General features: G+C 42.9%; 1 protein-coding gene across 1 annotated transcript in view; it reads left to right on the top strand.

The window, feature by feature from the left end:
* The window catches only part of DDR2 (discoidin domain receptor tyrosine kinase 2), a 162,583-nt gene that overhangs the window by 11,417 nt on the left and 130,425 nt on the right, over positions 1-20,741 (top strand). Inside the window, exon 2 of the mRNA XM_060134332.1 lies at positions 10,839-10,986. The gene's annotated coding sequence lies outside the window, so the exon portion shown is untranslated. The remainder of the gene's footprint in view (positions 1-10,838; positions 10,987-20,741) is intronic.

Below are 20,741 nucleotides of genomic sequence, written 5' to 3'. Positions count from 1 at the left end.
CTATAAAAAGGGGGCTGTGCCGTGCCTTTTGCTCAGCTGTAGGGAGTTCCCCTTCTAGGCTCTCGGGTGCTCACTTTCATTTCCCAACTGATCAAGTATTGCCAACATTTACAAAACATATTCTGTCAAAGACCTCAGGCTGTCTAATGTTATCCCATATATATATGTAAACTTCAGTGACTGCATTTCCTGATGATCCTACAAGTACCTTCTTGCCTTGGGCATAAGTAATCTGGAAGAAAAAAAAGGAGCATTGCTTTAAATAGGGCAGAAGTTCTAATTTCCAGCCCTAATTTACTAAGTAGTACGGATATTGAAATGAATTTCCAATTTTTTAGATCTAAGTCCTTACTTGAGTTGGGTAGATTAGGGCAAAGAGAAGTCTGGTGAAGAAGTTCTTGGGCAGTTAAATAGGAAGAAAAGAGTGTGACACATAAAAAATGGCTGCATATTTGTTAGCAGACTGGATGCAACAAATGAGCCTTGGTTTCAAGTGAAATGATGCAAGTAAGGACCCTGAATTCACTTACAATGTTGCTTTACACGAAGGTGTTTAAGGCACTAGCAGGGACACCTCCAATTTCTTTTGGAAATAAATTGAAATTGGGTGTTCCAAAAAAGTTATTGAAACAGTCATAATAAAAAAAGAGGAACTCTACTGAATATTCTTATAGTTAATGCTACATTTAGCATTATTTTTTATAACAAAGTACTTGGTGAGGTGGAATGGGGAGGTTGCTATAATATTTTCAGCGCTTGGAGCCTCTAAAGGTCTGAATCCAGCCCTTTGTAGGAACAGAAGCTATTGTCATCCACAACTTGTTCCTAAATGTACTCAGTCACCATTCCTCAGAGCTACTGGGAAAAGTACTATGATGCTCTTCAAAAATACGTTCAAGGGCTTCCCTGGTGGCGCAGTGGTTGAGAGTCTGCCTGCTGATGCAGGGGACATGGGTTCGTGCCCCGGTCCGGGAAGCTCCCACATGCCGCGGAGCGGCTAGGCCCGTGAGCCATGGCCGCTGAGCCTGCGTGTCTGGAGCCTGTGCTCCACAGCGGGAGAGGCCACAACAGTGAGAGGCCCGCATACTGCAAAAAAAAACACAAAAAACGTTCAAGTCCATCCTTACCATGAGGATGTTATTATGGTTACCACTGCATGATTCAGTAATTGGTATTGGGGAAAAATACCCACCCCACTGATCATGGGGTGTTAAAATACTTTCTCGTGGATAAAGGAAGGTTAGATGAGAGTGGTGACAAAGAATTGGGATATTTAGGCCCATGTCATTTCCTTTCATCACAGCTCAATAATCTCCCCCCCATCACCAACCACACTTCTTAAGGCCAAGTAAATGGCTTCAAGTGTAAGGTAACTGCTGTTCCACATTCAAAGAAGTACTATCTTCCCCACCCCCACTCTCCCCAACATAGTAGCTTTGCTGCTGCTGATGGAGGGTCCACTGGGAAGATAGACAGCTGCTGAGGCTGTAGGAAACTGACATCTTGTAGCCATGGTTTTAGTCATGGGTTTCTAAATGAGCAGGTTCTCTACTGCTTCCCTTGGTGAAAAGGCAGGACAGGCTTTTTCAAGAGAGACAGAATAGACTCAGCGCTCTAAAAGACTTCCCTTAGGATTATCTAATTGGGTATTACCCAAACCTGAACAGTACATGGACCAATTTTATACGGAAATTTTTTTCAGCTCCTTAGGATGATGGATCGTTTGGACACTATTAAAACATGTACAAACATAAAGCTAGGTATACACTTAAATGAGGTTCCTGGACCCAATTTCCACATGCGTGTTGTGTGCGTGTATGTGTGTGGGGGTGTGGGTGTGGGTGTTCCCACACAACACCGAACAGTTCTCTGGACACCACCTGGGTGTCCTACAATTCAAATGAATTCTGACACTACCCAGAGATAGCATCAGATTCCCCAGGTTAAGGGTTCAGTCCTACAAGACTGCCCCCACCCCTTTACTACACCTCAGTTCAGAGGCCATTTGCAGGCTCAGGCTGCTATACCTGTGCTTCTGATCGACTGGCTACAAATCAGAGACTCCCAAGACCCCCTCCTTGGGTTTGATTAATTTGCTAGAGCGGCTCACAGAACTCAGAGAAACATTTTATTTGCTAGATGACAGGTTTATCATAAAAGGATTTAACTCGGGGACAGCCAGATGATGAGATGCATAGGGCAAGGTATGGGGAAAGGGAGAGGAGCTTTTGTGCCCTTACTAGGCACCATTCTCCCCAAATCTCCGTGTATTCTTCAACTTGGAATCTCTCTGAACCCTGTCCTTTTGAGTTTTTATGGAGGCCTCATTACACAGGCATGACTGATTAAATCATTGGCCCTTGGCGATTGATTCAACCTCCAGCCCCTCTTCTCCCTGGAGCTCAGTGGAGTGGGACTGAAAGTTCCAACCCTCTAATCACAAGGTTGGTTTCCCTGGCAACCAGCTCCCATCCTTAGGTGGGGTCCTAGAATCACTTCATTAACCTAACAAAAGGCCTTTATGGCTCTTGTCACTTAGGAAATTCCAAGGGGTTTGGGAGCTCTGTGGGCCTGCATCTGTGGATGAAGTCCAAATATATATGAGAAATATATTTTGGTCCTCTGAATGACCAGATATTTATTTATTTATTTTTAACATCTTTATTGGAGTATAATTGCTTTACAATGGTGTGTTAGTTTCCGCTTTATAACAAAGTGAATCAGTTACACTATATATTTCTTATAACTCACAATATCACAACATCTCTTATGCTTTAGTTCTTGTGCAACTATAAATCCAAAGCAGATTTATAAGTGAAATCAAATATAGTTATAAACTCAACAAAACATTATTTTAATGCGTGAGATGATTTGGTTTGTTGAAACTAACCACTAGTGTGGAGGTTGAAGATAGAGTGGACACATGTGGCCCCAGGGCCTGGTCTATATTTTATTTGGGTCTGTTTAAGCAATTAATACTCATGCACAAAATGCCTGTTGGAGTTAAACAGATAGTTATTAATAGCCTTAAGGGGTTATGCGTTGAGGGGGTGGGAATCAGACCTCATACTTACTTAACCAAAGCTCTGCTGGTAGGCAATAGTCAAATGTTAGTTTTAACTTGGTATCATTAGATAATTTGTTAAATTGTCTATTCACTTGAAGATAAGGTTAGCATGGGGGTGATAATGAAATAGCTATACAATGGGTATCTAATCTAATTACTAATAGAATTAGTGACAGAACCACTGTGCTTTGTGTGTTTATGCCTTATAGGTTTCTGCCTATAAACTGATAGGCTTCGGTATATAGAGTCAGAGCCTGCATGACACAGCTGCTTGCAGCATGAACACGGCACTGACCACAATGGCTGAGCGGATTAAACTGCCCTGTACCACCCAATGACTCAACTCTCCCACGGCCCGGCCCGTTTCCTCTGTTTCTAGCTTTGACTTGCTCCGGCTTTCATTTGGCATTTGGACGATTGTAAACACAAAGAAAAGGCAGGCCCTGAAATCGCAGGGCAGTGCTTGGTTACCATTAGTATGAAAAGTTCCAAATTATAGAATCAAAGGTATAAACTTTAAAAAATTCTAGAAATGTTGAGGACTGAAAGAATACATTTACACTTGGAGATACTCTGTTTTAAAACTAAATTCAAGCTACTATTTTTTTCAGGAAAACCTTTCTGATCTGCCCTTGTTTCTTTAAATTTCATTAATAATCAAAAATGTCTAGGGAATTCCCTGGTGGTTCAGTGGTTAGGACTCAGAGCTTTCACTGCTGGGGCCTGGGTTCAATCCCTGGTCAAGGGAACTAAGATCCTGTAAGCCAAAAAAAAAAAAAAGAAAAAACATCCATTTGTAAATTTATATATATAATAGAACCTATCATGACAACGTAGTGATGAGTGCTTATTGTGTACCAAGATTTATGTTAAGCACTTTATATACTTGATCTCATTGAAACCTTATAATAATTGTGTGAAGTGGGTATTTTTCTTATGTTATATATGAGAACACATGACACTAAGAGAGGATCGCTTGCATAGTGAATAAGTAGCAGAATAAGAATTTGAACCTAGGTCTTTCTCACTGCAACACCTAACTCTTTACCACTGCTTCGTTACTCTCCTTGAGCCTGTGTCATACCTTGTGGATATCTTTTTTTGCAAGTAGGCGCCACTGTTTTATAATCTTCTTCTTATATGCCTGTCCTTCCATGGAACCAGTGAGTCTCAAACTTCAGTATACATCAGAATCACCTGGAGTTCTTTTTAAAAATGCAGATCCCAGGGCTTCCCTGGTGGCGCGGTGGTTGAGAGTCCGTCTGCCGATGCAGGGGACGCGGGTTCGTGCCCCGGTCCGGGAGGATCCCACATGCCACGGAGCGGCTGTGCCCGTGGGCCACGGCCGCTGGGCCTGTGCGTCGGGAGCCTGTGCTCTGCGACAGGAGAGGCCACAGCAGTGAGAGGCCCATGTACCGCAAAAAACAAACAAACAAGCAAAAATGCAGATCCCAGGCTCCATCTCAGACTTGGTTAAATTAGAAATTTTCTGTCCACCAGAGAGCCTGTGTCTTTTTAACAACCTCCCTTGGGTGATTCTGTTGCAGGTGTTCCTCTGTCTGCATTTAGAGTAAAACTGCATTTGACTGTGGGTGCCTCGAGGACCATGATTGTTTTTTATCCACCCTTGTAGCTCACGGATTCACTCAGTAAATGTTTGTCAAATAGTTCAAAGAATGAATGAAGGAAGGAACAATTGTCAGTAGAGGATATGTTCTTGGAAAAAACATTCTTTTGGCTAGACCCGTGGAGAATTTAGAGATACATGTTTAAATATCACTTAATGTACTCAGTCTAGGCTGTCTCCTGGAGGCCAAGCACTGCAGGGAAACTATGAGAAGGAGCAAGAAAGCACAGCTCTGTCTGTAAAAAAAAAGAATGAAAACTCGCCAGCTGCCCCAGGATGGGGTAAAATCAATCTTCTTCCCCTTTCCTAAAACTAAGATCAATTGAACTAAAAAGGTAGAAATGCCTTTGAGGCGCAGAAAAGGGTTCGTTTTCCTAGTGTTTTGTAGGCATGAAATTTTCTGCTTAACTCTTTGTTCCGAGGTCAATAAAGGATTTATTCCTTTATGCAGCAAAAGGTTTGTTTTGTTTTGTTTTGTTTTTTGAGCATTTGCTAAGTGCCTTGACTGTCATAAGGCACAGTCATTTCCTGAGTTTGTTATCAGTTAGAAAATTCAGGAAATGGTAAAGGAAACGTGGGGCTAGTTGCTCAGTGTCTGCAAGCACAGGAGTGCAGGGACGGGGTTGTATTGTCAGGGGACTTGAGCTGGATGCTGGAAGTGGAGTAAGAATTGGATGGAATTAGATAGGCAGGAAGCAAAGAGCAGGAAGAACAGAGGCTTGGTAGTCAGACTGCTTATGACCCGCCGGCTCTGAACAGTGAGGATGTGAGCCTGGGGTGGTGGAAATTTGCACTGGAGAGCATGGAGAAATAGCCTTGTATAGATGTGTTTTATTACATTAAGGAGAGCTGTGGATGTCGTGGAGTTTTGAACATTTTCCTTTATCTTAAAGCAGGTGCAGTGCTGTTTTAAGAAGATTAATGTGACGGCAGCATGTCAGGGAAGTTGCAGGGGAGAAGGAGTTAAGTCGGGGAGACTCACCCAAAGGCTGCTGTCAGTCCTCCAGATGTGAAGTGACAGGGTTTCGACCAGGGTGGTGGAAGGAGCAAGGACAAGCTAGAGCCGCTGTGGATGTAACTTGAAGGACACTGATGAGAGAGTATTGCTACTAATGGTGGGGCTAGAGGCAGGGTGAAACCCGCACGCTAGCTGATGTGGAGTGTTTGAGAACCTGGAAACCCATTTTCCCACAAGAAGTCAAGGTTGGAGATGATTTCCACTTCAACTGCCTTAAGCTTATAACCAGGATCCTGAGTCAAAACTTCTCAAGTAGCTGTCTCGCCCTTTGATGTTGGCAGGGCAGATGGCTCTGGATGAGACTGGGGCTCTTTGTTGTTTCTCTTTCCTTCTCTGTCTCTCTCTGCTACCCCACCCGGTTCACACAGGGAGGACCTCAGTATTGGCACCACTTCTTGGGACCTAACAAAGGAAATCTTGCTAACTGGGCAAAGGTGGTGCTTCCCAAATTACAATCCTTGGAAACCAGTGGGTTTTTAAATGGAGAACGATAGGGACAGGGCCAGGGCCAGAGTTCTGTGGCCAAATAAGTTTTTGGGAGTATTCTTAGAGAATTGAGCAGGTTTCTTTACTGCAAGGACTTCCCAAGGTCTTTAATGTGGTAATAAGCATTTTGACCATCCAAGAGAGGTATAGCTTATAGCACTCCACAAACGTTTTGGACCATGGAGCTCGTTTTTTAAAGAAGCATCTTGAGGGGAGAGGGCTACATAGCATAATTTCAAGAAATTAAAGACACGAAACATTGTCTTAAAAATAAGTCTCTTGCACTAAAGGTTGGTAGTGTAATGGAAAGAAAAAAAGAGTTTGGAATTTTAGTCTGGGGTCTACTGCTAACTGGTCATCTGGTCATTGAACTTCTCTGGCTCTGTTTGCACAGGGGCTATACTAATACTAGATGAAATCTTAAGTTCTTTCAACTCGGAAAGTCTGTGGTCATGTGCATATTCAGAAGAGGAAAATAATCTGATTTTCCTACTCTGTAATAACGACGGTAGCAGAGACAGTGGTAAGGAAAGTGAGGGCAGAGGGACAGTGACAACAAGATGAGTAAGATGTGGTTTGAACCCCTGAGCTGATTATATGGTTGGGCAGGGTCACAGTGCTGAACTGATGGAGCAGAGGTAAATGAAGCTTCTGGTTTGCTGTCAGGCTTCTCTGAATCCAAGCATGTCATACGGTGCACATGCAAGTATCCAGTTGCTAAGGCAAGACTAATTCCCAAGTCCCTTCATTTGTCTAGTCTCAGTTTTGCTGATAAGCAGCTGTGAGGCCTTGGATAAATCAGTTAACTGTCTGGGCCTGAGTCTTCTTTATCTGTAAACTGAGGGAGCTGGGTTAGATCAGGGGTGCTGATGTTTTGTGAGGAGGAACTGTTTTTAAGTTGTCTTGAGTCTCACCCAGAGGGTAGTAGGGGAAGCAGAGACGTTCTTCCACCAGTCCGTGCAGATAGGCCCCAGGGTTCTGTCTTTAGTTTTCTTCTTTTCCTTCTTCCCAGATCATCTCATCTTCTCAGACTTTAATTATTGCTTTTATGGACTTGATGTTCAAATATGAATCCATAACACCAAACTCTCTCCTTTTTATGGCCGAGTAGTATTCCATTGTGTGTGTGTGTGTGTGTGTATTCTTTATCCATTCATCTATTGATGGAACCAAACTCTCTCTTGAAGGCCAGACTCAGATTTCTACTCCTCTGCTCGATGTATTAATCTGTTTCCATTGAGAGGAAGCCAAATTCTTTATGTTCAAAACCAAACTCACAATCATCCTTTGTGAACCAATTCCTCTTCCAGTTTTCCCAGGTTTTGTTAATACGTAGTGACGTGCTCCTGGTCACTTGCAGGCTGGAAATGCAGGCTTCCTTGACTCCTTCCTTCTTCCCTGCTGTAGCTAGTCGCTGAGCGATCCAGTCCTCGCCACCGGATTATTATCATACCTCCACGTTATTTCTTTTCCCTTCCTGATGTCATTGTTCTAGGTCAGGCTCCCATTGGTCACTCTGCCCCTCTCTCTCCTCTAAAGCATCCCACATGCCAGGTTAAGCCTTATAGAGCCTCCCTCACCCCGTCATTCCTCTTCCAAAGCTTTTCCTGGGTCGCCTGTTCTCACCTCTTGCCGGCATCCGTAGCCTCAACCATCTTCCAGCTCTAGCTTCAATTACTGAGCTTTTCCTGTCCTCCAGCAACTATTTATTGATATCCTCATTCCATAACTTGCCTATTCAAATTGTTCCCTTTTCTTAGACTTTTATTTTTACTTTTTCTGACAAAATCCCAGTTATATTTCAAGAGTCCACTTAAATGATGCCTTCTCCCTCCTTCAAGTCTTCCCTGAACATTCCACTGGCTTGATTTCTCCTTCTTTTAGTATCTTATTCTTTTCTATCTTATTATCTCACCAGCCCAAATATATATATTATGTATATATATATACTATATATAGTAATTATATCTATTATATCTTATAATATCCACTATATCTTCTTCTTCAAGGACAAGGAACATGTTTTCTTCATCTTTAACACTTATAGTAGTTGATGTATACTAGGAGCTAGAAATACTATTGGCTAAATTAAATTATTAATCTATTTTTTAAAATAATAATCTATAAATTGAAACAACCTATTAATCTTAATAATTGATCTAATCAAATGCAAATAAAATAAGATAATCTACAAATCCAAAACTAATAAAATATTGGTTTTGGTGTCCTGCCATTCTATTTTGCATCTAGTTGAGGTATGATTTTCTGAAGAATTTTGATTTTGATTTTTTACACTATTGGGTTAGTAAATCCTTAACTTACAGTTAAGGATAATTTCTCCCTCTGTGAGACCATTTCTGTGAAGCTGCCGGCCTTGCTATGTCGTGACAGGACTGGCTTCCTTTCTAGTTAGAGCATCATATGATGATGTGGTTAAAAATTTGAGCTTTGGAATAGGACAAACCTGGTTTTGAGTTCCCACCCTGCCCTTGTTAGCTGTGTTACCTTGGGGAATTTACCTAATGTCTCCAGACCTTAGTTTCTTCATCTGTAAATGGAGGTCATAATGATTCTGTCTGTAATTATTGTAAGTGCTGCTTCTACTCCCGGGAATTGTTCAGAAGTAAATCTCTGCTCATCCTCACCTGAGGGGCTCCTCCAAACCTGATGGATTTTTTGTAGATTCTGTGGGCCTAAAAGTGCAAACCATGCTGGCCTATATAATTTCAGAGACAGATGGAAAAGTTGAAACAGAAATGCCGGAAGTGTTGGTACCAGTTTTCCTGGCCTAGTGAGGAGGAAAGCAGACCTGTGTCTCTCATTTTGAATCAGACAGATGACAAACATATCACAAGAGGAAAAAAAATCTCCATCATCTTCTCTTGTCCCAGTCTCTTATAGCTCCAGACTTCCTAAAAGACTAGATTATTGGGGTTCCCTGAAAAGCCAGCTCAGTCCATGACATAAGATCAGTCTCACACATTATTTCTGCTCATGGAACAATAAAGGGAGAGGGCTAGCAGTTACTGAGCATTGAGCACCTACTATGTGGCAGGCACATTTAATAGAGAATTACAATTCTTCTTCTTCATAACTATGTGAGATAGTTATCATTATCTCCATTTTACAAGTAAGTAGAAGCTAAGTAACTCCCAAGATTATACAGCTAGTAAATCTCAGAGTGAGGAAATGAACGCAGGTAGTCTGCATACATTTTAGCATTTGAAGCCTGCAATGTAATTAGACCAAATTAGCCATATGAGGTGAGGGTTTCCTTCAGATGACAGGTTTTCTATGTCAGGGAAATTGTGATCTAACAGGGCTAACCTTTGTAACCTTAGTACCACAGGGAAATAGTTTTCAGAAATACTGTTTGGGGACCCTTGGACCCTGATCCTGCTTTCTTCCCCCATGATGATGTGGCACTGATGATAGTATGTTTCAAAAGAGGTTGATGTTTGTAAACATTCTGGTACAAACAGGCACAGAGATATTAGTACAGGTTTTTCTGGAACACTGAGGTAAGCCCCAAGTATAAAAGGACAGTAGTATTGCCAAAGTTGGGATATTTTCTCAAATTTTGAAGACTTCAGCTGCATGCCTTGTTAGGGAACTAGAAGTCAGAGGAAGGCTGTACTAATATATGTGACATTCATTCTTGCTCCATGTGGCCACTTTATTTGCATTAAGTTCTAAATCCTTCACTGAAGAAATTGGCAACTTATGGTAGCCGTTCAGCAACCCACTTGGACCCTGTGGCACTATGTAGAGTTATATATCATTGTATCCATTGAGTGGAATACTATAGACCTGTGAAAAGGAATGATGTAACTACATATGCTGAAATGCAACTGCCGCCAACATGTATAACAGAAAACCCAAGGTGAAATATATGGGATGCTAATACTTGATTTTTTTAAATTAAAAAATCCTATCCATCCATATATTTTTATATATGTTTAGGATAGTTCTAGAAGACTACTCAGGTAACTGATAACTAGCTGCATCTGAGGAAGGGGACTGATAGTCCGAGGTGGAAGCGTGACTTCTTTTGACCGTATGGAGCACTGGTTCCTGTGTACTCGGGGGATCCCTGCAAGTTCTTGAGACCCTTTCAGGGGGTCCACAGGATAAAAACTGTTTTCATAATAACACTAGGATGTTTTTGCTTTTTTCACTCTCATTCTCCCACAAGTATATGGTGGAATTTTCCAGAGGTTAAATGACTTGTGCTATTACTGCAACAAATTGAATCCAGAAGCAGATAGAATCTGTTTGATTAAGCCAGATATCAAAGAGATTTTTAAAAATGTAAAACAATGTCACTCTTCTCACTAAATGTTTTATGAAAAATTTTTATTCAAAATTCTTATTTGTGTTAACATGGAATTATTATTTTAATGAATTAATAAGTAATAAATTAAAAATTCAGTTTTTTAATTTCTAAATTGATAAATATAGATAGCATAACCCCCATAAACAAAAACTCTGAGGATTTGTCAAATTCCTTCAGTGCCAGGGGTCCTGGGGAGGCTTCTCTTCGATAGTGGTGGGCAGAAATGTCAAACAGGAAAGAAAACGTGAATGAAGAAAACGTCTGTAATAAAACATTGCTTTCTGTTTTTTCCCCCTCTGTAAAGGGAGATCTACAACTAGTCGGGGGTTCAATGCTCTAGAAAGTGCTGAGACTTGTGACTTGAAGCAAAGAAGCTACGATCACTGAAGCGAAGCAGAGGCCAGCTGTTCCTGAGGATCCTGCCCCGCAGAGGATGTTCTGCACCTGTTGATGTAAGTAGGGCAGTCACTGAAGCTGGGTCACCACAGGAGATTGGGGGTGACAGTGTGGCTCCCCTCGAGCCCCTCCCTTACCCTGGTAGGTGTCATGGGGGAAGGTGAGCCTCGGGTTCTGTCCTAGAGCTGACATCAAATGAAAAGATCATGGATTTGATTGTACAGGGAACCTGATATTGAATGTCTGTTTCCTCTTTGTACTTCATTGATCCAGTTGTAGCCAGCCCAGATTAGAGGCCCATCCTGGGGTGTCCTGTGTCCCCAGCTCCGAGTGACCCAGGATCTCTAGGTCTTCCCTGTCCCTATAAGACCCACTGGAATCTCTGGAGTTCCTGGATCAATCTGGGCCTCTTCTAATAGAAAAGATCATTTATAAATTTTTAAATAGATTGCCCTCTTCCAGCAATAATTTGAGGTGGTTTAGAGAAAAATAATACTTAACAGAACTACTAAAATCAGGGTAAGAGAACCAGAGCCCTGAAATAAGTTTTGGGAGAGTTAAATGTACAAGAAAACCTAGCCCAGGGATGCTTATTGCAGTTAAGTGTACTACTTAGCTCTGGGACCCAAGGCAGAAAGAGAAACATGATACACTGCAGAGCTTTCATGAGGAAACCAAAAACATTTGCACAGGTCTAGGTGGTCTGCTGTAGGTGAATTTTGGTCTGAATGGGACTTCTCAGTTCATGCTTTAGGAGACTCAAATCCCATCAACAAAACTAGAACGGTAGCAATTGCACGTGTCTGAGACCTTCTCAGTCTGGAGCTTATTGAAGGCAGAAACCACATCTCCTTCATGCCTGCATCCCTAGCATCTAGCATGGGGTCTGGCATGTGGAAGATGCTCATTGAGGACTCAGTGCCTTGATTTAGACTTACATCGCTCACAGCTTCTGTAATACTTGTTAAGTGAATGTGCAACTGAGTAAATAATGTGGACCATGTTTGGGATGAAGGATGAGGATGGGAGGGTAAAGTACTATTTCCTCACATTCCCCAGGAGATTTCTTCTCACTATCAAATGCTCCTGGGGTTATATACTCCTTTCTGTTTATTATCTAGGTCATCCTACCCACCCTCCCTGCGCATTACTCCTTAGCTTCCTTGTGGTGATAAAATATCTTGGGTCCCTTTATTCCCATAGATTGCCTTGAAACTAATTTCCTCTCTCCCTCCCTCCCTCCCTCCCTCCCTCCCTCCCTTCCTTCCAATAGACTCTTGATACTGGAGAGTTAAGCAGTCTTAACTTGAGCCTTCATGGTGTACATTTCAGAATGAATAATCCATAGCTACACTTAACCACTAACCAGAGGTTACTGCAGGTTACTGCAGGTTACTGCAGAGTTTCTCTATTCCATTTGACTCCTCAAACATTATTTATCTGTGACCCATTCTGCTTTACCTTTCAGAAGGGTAAAGTTACCTATCATTGTGGTCTTTTCTTCCCCTGCCACCCAACCTTAAATGACTAGTTCTAGAAATTATTATTATTATTATCTAAGCAGAGGTCTTCTTAGAAGCCCATATGATTTAAAGTTATTTATTTATTTATTCATGGCTGTGTTGGGTCTTCGTTTCTGTGCGAGGGCTTTCTCTAGTTGCGGTAAGCGGGGGCCACTCTTCATCGCGGTGCGCGGACCTCTCACTATCGTGGCCTCTCTTGTTGCGGAGCACAGGCTCCAGATGTGCAGGCTCAGTAGTTGTGGTTCGTGGGCTCTAGAACGCAGGCTCAGTAGTTGTGGCTCACGGGCCCAGTTGTTCCGCGGCATGTGGGATCCTCCCGGACCAGGGCCCGAACCCACGTCCCCTGCATTGGCAGGCAGACTCTCAACCACTGTGCCACCAGGGAAGCCCTAGAAATTATTATTTCAATATCCAAGGCACATGCTATAAATAGCCTTGGCTTGAGAAGCCTAATCTGGGTGCCTTCCCCACCCTTACCATCATAGTATTATGCCTAGAATTATCTCAAGTACTTTGGTTCTCCCAGGAAGGAGTCCTGGTTTCTTCTGGTCTCTTCTGGTCACCAATGCAGGCTTCCTCCTTTTCTGAGAATGATGAGACTAAGTATTTCAGTCTGTTTAGAGACTTAATAAGTTTCAGCTTCCTGTGTCTCTTATTAATAGGAAGCGTGAGTAATTTAACATCTAAACCGGAACACTTGTGAGGGAAAGGGGACAAAATTAACAGAAACTCTGGAACATGAGGCTTTGTCTGTATGTATGCTCACGGACTTTTCAAAGATCTTGCATCTCTAATGAAGGCTGAATGCAGAAATTTAACAAGAGCCTTTGGGGACAGACTCCCTGAATTCTATTCAGTTGTCTGTTTTGGGCCCAGGGGACTCTGACATACGCTTCAGAGCTCTGAGTGTTTCTAATAAGCCAGTGGAGAGCCTGTCCCCTGGTGGATGACACAGCTCCTGGGGGAGAGCGGCAGGGTTGCCGCAGAACTGGTGGCCCGTGTTAGTGAGACCCAGCGGTGCAGGCCCCTCCTCCTCTGCCTTTGCCACCTCCTCCTCTGCTCCCTTCTCCTCCTTTTGTTTTTGACCCTCATTCTCTTGCTCTGCCACCCACCTCCTTCCGGTTTGTGCCCCCCCCCCCCCGCCCTTATCTGTCTTCCCTCTTCTTTTCTCTTTTGTCTCCCTCTCTTTCACTATTTTCTGCTCTCCATTTGTCACTCACACTTCCTTCCTTTCCCTCTGTCTCCCAAAATGGCTCTTTCAACACTGCTGGAGGGCAGCTGAGAAGAGCACTGCTGCCAACGTTACTTTCTCCTTTAAAGGAAAATCTTGTATTTCCAACTGTTTTCCCTTTGCAAGTGGTCTGTTTCTCACGAGCCACTCTGATGGAAGGTTCTGGTTTCATGTGTCCTGGGGGACATGTGTGCTAGGGCATGAAGACAGCATGGGGGGGGCTGTTGGAGGGGGGAGGCCATGGGGGTGGGGGGAAGTTGGGGCCGTGACAGGAGCGAACCTGAGAGGCTTGTCACAGAATGGATTACAGTTGAGACGATTGAGACCCTGTGATCATGACGCTGCATAAACCCGAATGTCTGAGATTTTGGAGTTTGGGCTATGCCAGGATCATTTTAGAGAAGGCAAGGTCTGGGTCAGCATCTAACTAATCAGGGAGCCACAGGTATGGTGGGTGTGCCACCGCAGGACAGGGGAGGGGAGCCCAATAGAAATGGAGGAAGCAAACCTGGCCCAGGGAACTGGGGGTTAGATGTGCCAGAGGTTGATTTGGACGTTTCTGGATGAACAGGGCTCTGAAAATGTTCTGAAAAGGAGAAACAGAACGGACCATGGTGATCTGAAAAAGAACCTATGGGCTAGACAACATGCTCTTTTTTTGTTGTCGTTCATGGTTATCCAAGGACTTTGCATAGTATTTTTACTTACTAACATAATAACGCTGTTTATGGAGCACCTGTGATGTGTAAGTGACTCTGGAAGTGACCTGAAGGGATTCAAATATAAACAAGAGAGAACCCAGCCTGAGTTGCTCATGGCTAATACGAGAGGGAAGGAGCACAAAAGAGAAGTACGCTCCAGGGAGGTAAGGATGTATCAAGAGGGTGATGAAAGGTTGAAGGAAGGAGAGAGCACTTGTGTCCGGGCTGGTCAGAGAACAAATGCCTTGACTATGGAGGGCGTGGAGCTTGGGCCAAACCTTGGAGGCCAGGCAGGGATTCGATACTCAGAAAGGTGTGGGTCAGTCATTCTTGGCAGAGCGGACCTAGGCAACAAAGATGCAGAGTGACCAGTAAACAAGGATCGGATTGGGCACGTGGGTGGAGGGGAAGGAGGAAATAGCAATCTCCTGGGAGCAGAGTGTTGGTGTCGAGGAGGGGTGGAAGATAAAGCTGGAAAGGAGGGAGGCTGCCAGCCTGCGGAGGGCTCTCCCTGCTGGCTGGGCTGGGACATCTGGATGCCGTCCTCGGGACTGAGCATCTGTGTGGTACATGCTCTAGGAGAGGGGGATGACGTTGCTTTGGGAGATGCTCATTTCTGATGCCCCTCTTGCTGAGTGTGGGTGCAGTTCGGAGCCAGATTTAAGGTGTCGTAATAATAAGTCTTCGGGGGAAGTATCTGGAGGCCTAAAAATACATATGCATGAAACACTTTGAGCCTGTTTTCTAAAATCTCAGTCTCTCGTTTTTGCTTTGATCTTTGTACCTTTTAAGAGTAGATTTAAGGGTCAGCCACAAACTGTATTGCCCTCAGAGTTTACGTAAGTCTGGTAGAATCTTATTTCCATTGTTTTAATATTCAATGCCTTATAATTTCTCATATTACATCAGCTCTTTTATTCAGAGATTGTGGGCTGAAGGAATCGTGTTGTGTTCCTGGCTGGAAATGTTCACTGAATTTCCTCCTGACCCTGAATCTACTCAAAATTCCTGCTTCCTGGCTTACAGAGCCCCTGGTTCCTCCCTTTATGACGGATGGGAGGGATTGAGGGTCTTCCTGCTAGACATTCATAGCATATGTCAGGGTTTTTCACTGATGTCGTATTGTCTTACAAGAGACATTCATACAACCTCTTGTATTGATTACTTTTTTATTTATATGAGGTCCCCCCCTCAAAAGATTGTGAGACCCTCTTACTCAAGGTCTCAGTCTCTGTCAGATATTTTTGCTTTGGCATAACATTTAGCATAGTATTATGCATGCATTATTCTGTTTGGAGGTAGAGAAAGTGGGTGGGTAGTGGTGGGCTGCTGGTACCCACCAGTTCCCATGTCCTACCCCAGTATTGGGTTTTGTAGAGAATCACCAAAATAGATCTTTGCTAATTAAACATCATCCACTGACAGCATCAGTATCACCTGGTAGCTTGTTGAAAATACAGAACCTCAGGCCTCAGAATCTATCAATATAATTTGATTAGTATTTGAGACACATTGGTTTCCAGATGTACTGTATACAGATCACCTGGAGATCATGTTAAATGTAGGTTCTGACTTTTTTTAGGGGTAATTTAGGTAATGGTAGAACAAGTAGGCCAGGTTTTGTAAATAAAGTATTATTAGAACCCAGCTATGCTCATTTATTTACGTACTGTCTGTGAATTCTTTTGTGCTACATCAACTGAGTTGAATAGTTGCAACAGAATTCTTCTGGCCCACGAAGTCTAAAATATTTGCTATCTGGGCCTTTACAGAAACAAGTTTGCTGACCCCCCCCGCCCCCCAGCATATGAACTGAACCCTGTTTCCTTAAAGGAAAGGACGGTAGCTGTGATCTTTTGCCCCAGTGGCAACATTTGCAAGCCCATTTTAATCCATCATGGAGTAGCTGAATCATTAAATCTTAATTCCCAAGAGGGCAATGAAGGCTCTTGAGCCCCAAACTGATCCAAATAATGGTACCAAAGAGTCTGTGACTTTCCAAGGCCCATTTCATATCTCCCTTCTTAAAGAAATGACTGTGATTTTATTGATGTGACTCTCCTCCACAGACTGATTTCATCAATCGTTCAAAATAAGTTAGACTTTCCTCAAGAATTGGAAAGAGCCAAGAGGAAATTCTGAGTAGAAATGTTTGGGACCAAGGAATAAAGACAGCCTTGTATGGGTTTGGTAGAATCTGCCTTTTAACTACTGAACCAGTAGCCTTAGCCCAACCCACCCGTAGGCTGCTCACTGGGCAGCCAGACTCAGACGGCGTGGGCTTGGAGTCCTTTTAATTCCCTGGGAGAATCCTACCACCTGTCTCTTATTTGGGGTTTCTGAATTGTGCAATGATGGCACACACAAGCTCCAAGCTTGCTGCATGTGTATGCCAAGCACACGAAGACAGAAGGCAGAGATTTGGGCCGAGAAGCAGGAAGTGCAGAAGGGGGGTTGCTGGCACGGAGACATCTGCTCCACAAACACAGTGGAACAGGAGGTTGTGGGAGGAGACGGGCAGCCCCATGTAAACACTTGAGGATGTGGGCACATTGCTCTGATCTTCAAGTCTTCGAGATCCTGGCTTTCCTCCTTGCAGAACCAAATTTCAGAGGACGTAGGCGTAGGAGAATTAGGATCCATTTTCCTTACACAGAGTTATCTGGAGCCAGAGGGGTTTAGTGTGGGATTCTGTGGGAATCTTTGCTGTAGCACTAGGAACTCTGGTCTTACTTAGTTTCTTTTCCCTCTGTCTGCAAAGCCCAGGACACTAAAAAAGGTTTTTTGAGGCAGTGGAGTAGACAAAAGTGGTGCGTCCTCTCCTCAATTCTAGAATCTATCAACCAATTCTGAGAGATTGTAGGAGTGAATTCGGGCTCCATATGTTGAGAACCATCTGCCTTGTTGCCAGGGAGCCCTCCTGGAATTCCCTAAGGTGCATTAGCTGATTAGCTCAGCTGGTCAGAATGTGGGAGTTTTAAAGCCAAAGTTACTGTTTGGGCTGGCATTTCAGCCATTCTCTCCACTGGAAGAAGCATAATGTATTCATTCATTCATTCATTCATTTCTTCTGTTACTCAATGAATATCCATTGAAAACCTACCGTGTCACAGGATGGTGGGAAAAACATGAATTGGAGAGTTGGACAAACCTGAGTTTAAATTCTAGTTTCCCCACCTGTGAGCCAATGACTCAGTCAAGTTGTAGTTTAGTTGACATGTTTCTTCCCTCCTCACCCACTTTCTCTGAATCTCCCTGAATCTGTGGGTTGATCTGGATGATATCTTCTCTCTACTTGTGGTGCAGCTTCTGCCTAATCTGTCCTCACACCGTATTACGTCGAAATTATTCTTTTAGGTATCTCTCTCTCTCCCCAGATTGTAAAGTCATTGATGGCAGAGATCTTTGTGAATACTTGTTCACCCTTAATTTCTGACACACATTAGAATTTAAACATATGTCTGTAGCACAGAAAGGAACTGGCTATGTGACATAAGTTCCCTAAAGCATGGTTTTCTCATCTGTAAAATGAAGATGATAAGAACATACCTCGTGCTTTTGTTGTGAGGGTTAAATTACAACAAGATATTGTGTGAAGAGTTCGGAATGTTTGAAAGAGTGTTCTGTAAATATAAAGTGTCTGCAGTATTGTGGTTGTTCTAATGTCTGGATTGATTGGGATTTGGTAGAAGACCAGTCCAAGAGAATCATGAGGATACATGGGGATGCCCTAGTCCATTTTTCCTAAACTAGATGATTGAATGGGGGAGGACCTGGAGACTTAGGTTTCTGAGGCATGGTTTGGGTGTATGAGTTGACACTGGACAGGGGACACCCTCCTGCAAACTCAATGTCTCCTCCACTAGATTATCTGCTCTTGCAAGTGGGGCATGTCTTGTTTATTTCTGTACCCTTCTGTGTTCCTAAGCCCTCACTACTAGGAAAGTGATTAAGTAGATAGCTGGATTTTTAAAAAAAAAAAATTTGTTTGGCTGCACTGGGTCTTAGTTGTGGCACACGGGATCTTCGTCGCAGCACGTGGGATCTAGTTCCCTAACCAGGGATGGAACCCGGGACCCCTGTATTGGGAGCGTGGAGTCTTAGCCACTGGACCACCAGGGAAGTCCCAGATAGCTGGATTTTGATGGGCACTACAAGGCCGAAATCTCCTGACCCCCATATCTCCCTATATTCCTGGCTTGTATCTGTCTTGTCTTGAGAACCTGGATAGCGGGACCATTCTATAGAAAACGTAGATTGCAGGGGAAGAGAGTAAGTTCCGTTTGAAACAAGTTGAGTGTGAGAGCCAGCCGTCAAATATGCAGGGCTGGAGAACTGGAAGTCGGTGGGAGGGGGAGCCTTGTTATTTAACTTTTCACGTGTCTGTTTCAGCTCCCAGAACCAGACATAGAGCTCATTGTATAGCTCCCATGGTGCTTAGTGCTCACTCATTAACAAGCACGTGCTAAACATTTATTGATCCACTGCAAACTGTTGGGCCCTGTTTCGCATGTAGCTAACAAAGAACTGCTGCAGATGTTGGAGCAGAGTTGTAACACGATATGACTTCTGCTCCAGGAAGACCTGACCTTGCTGCGGTATATGAGAAAGATTGGAAGGGGAAGGAAGGAGGTGGAAGTGGGGAGCCCAGCAAGAGAGCAGGTGGGCAGTGAGGGAGTCTGAAGCAGAACTCTGCCAGGAGGGACGGAGAGGAGGGGGTCTGACTATACGAGAGGTTGGTGACTCATCTCTCTCCCTACCATTAGCCCTAGAGAAGTCTCCCTGCTCTGGGAGGAGCAATGACCAGCCTCGAGTGGCTTTTGGAACGAAAACCAATGACTGCATCCAAGGGAAGATAATGAGAAACACACAGGCCATGAAGATCAGGAAAGCACCACTAATCTTTTTTTTTTTTTTTTTTTTTTTTGCAAAACTTTACTTCCCGAAGCCCTGGGCAAGGGTGCAGAAGCCTCTGTGTGTGAACTTGGCCTCTTTACTGAGGTATACAGGATGGAGTGTCCCTTGATAAATCGCATAACTGATCATATCCAAGAATCTGAGAGGCTGGGAGAGGAGAGGGGTGAGGCAGGTTGTGAGGAAGGGAAGAGGGCTGTAGCCCTAATCAGAAGACAGGAGAAAGCAGCAATACAGAAAATGCCCAAGCGTGAGCAGACATTAAATTTCATGTAAAAACCCTCTGCCGCCCCCTGCCCTGCCCTGCCCAGCAGTCTAATTTTATAGAGATTGTTCTTTTCTTCAGATATGATATATTCTTGTAATTAGAGAAGAGCCATTAAAAAGGAGAAACTGCTTTCATTCCGTTAAAAACTCTAGCCATTCTCTTTATATAAAAAGACCCCCAGAATTATAAATCAATTCAACAAGATGAATGAATGACCTTAAAAATATGTCCATGCTATTTTATGTAGGAATTTAACTTTTATGACTCTGTTCTGAGAAAACATCCTGAAAGGGACAAAATTTACACACAGAGATGAAGCATTAGATGCAAAAAAGAAATAATGTAAGTGGCTAGCATTGAGGATATGGTTAAGTATAAAGGTTTTAAGCTTATGAAATGATAGTTTTGAGGATTTTAGACACCACAGGAAGGTATTTTTGGTTTTATATTAAGTAAAATTAAAAGTCACAAAGTTATATAAAGGTATGGGATCCGTTATATAAAACATGCAGAGGAAAAAAACCTCTAAAGGAAATATACCAGAAGATTAACCATCTTTGATTTTAAATGAGGAGATTACAGGATCATTTTTGGCTCTTCATACAACTGAAATTTCATAAATAAGCATGCATTACTTTTATATCAGAAAAAGACAGAAAAGAAGGTATGTAAGTTTTTAAAAAGGAAGATATTATAAAAGAGTATTTGTTCTTTTCAGAGAGAATATATGAAAAATCTAGGTACCCTCTTTCCTTCCCTGGGATTCAGAGATTATTTTTATTCTCAGGAAGATCTTTCCTTGCTCTAGTTAAATTATCCTCACATGTCAGTCTGTTTCTGGGGATGAAAAATAGCGAGTTTACAATCTGAGCTCTGCTCCAATATATGTGGTAGTTCTGTGTTACCTTCTTGGGAAAAATGGTGTAAACACATTGATATGGTATTCAAGGCCTTTCAGAACAAAACCCCACTCGATCTTTCCAACTTCATTTCCCATCAGTTTCCTACATGTATTTTAATTAATTGATTAATTATTTTTATTGAAGTATAATTGACCTACAACATTATGTTAGTTCCAAGTTTACAACATAGTGATTCGATATTTCTATTCATTACAAAATGATCACTATGATAAGTCTAGTTACTATCTGTCACCATACAAAGATATTACAAT

Source organism: Lagenorhynchus albirostris, chromosome 2 (assembly GCF_949774975.1).
Source record: "Lagenorhynchus albirostris chromosome 2, mLagAlb1.1, whole genome shotgun sequence".
In the NCBI taxonomy this organism is placed as follows: Eukaryota; Metazoa; Chordata; class Mammalia; order Artiodactyla; family Delphinidae; genus Lagenorhynchus; species Lagenorhynchus albirostris.
Note: the sequence above shows the minus strand (reverse complement) of the source record. Positions and strands in the feature narration are given on the sequence as shown.